This window comes from Eufriesea mexicana, unplaced genomic scaffold (assembly GCF_001483705.2).
Source record: "Eufriesea mexicana isolate 0111107269 unplaced genomic scaffold, ASM148370v2 scaffold994, whole genome shotgun sequence".
NCBI lineage: Eukaryota > Metazoa > Arthropoda > Insecta > Hymenoptera > Apidae > Eufriesea > Eufriesea mexicana.
Genome location: NW_016909129.1, coordinates 330072 through 330422, shown reverse-complemented (window position 1 = coordinate 330422; position 351 = coordinate 330072).

Below are 351 nucleotides of genomic sequence, written 5' to 3'. Positions count from 1 at the left end.
CTCCCTCTCCTTCTCTCTCTTTCTCTCTCTCCCCCTCTCTCACCCTTTCTCTCTCGCTCTCCTCCTCTTTCTTTCTCCCTCTCTCACGCTCTCTCTCTCTTTCTCTCTCTTTCTCTATCTCTCTCTCTGCGTGTCTCTGTCCGCTTTTACTGGAACGTAAATCACTTTGTTCAGCTCCCGGTAGAACGCGTACGATGCAAGGTTATCACAGGCCTCACTCGCGAAAATAGGCGTCGAAATTACTCCGTTTCCGGTGGTCGGTCAGTTGGCTGGCTCTCGCGGTCCCAGCTGGACCAGTTCGATACCGTCGACGATAACGCGACGATCAACGACCACTCGCACCTGCACGTT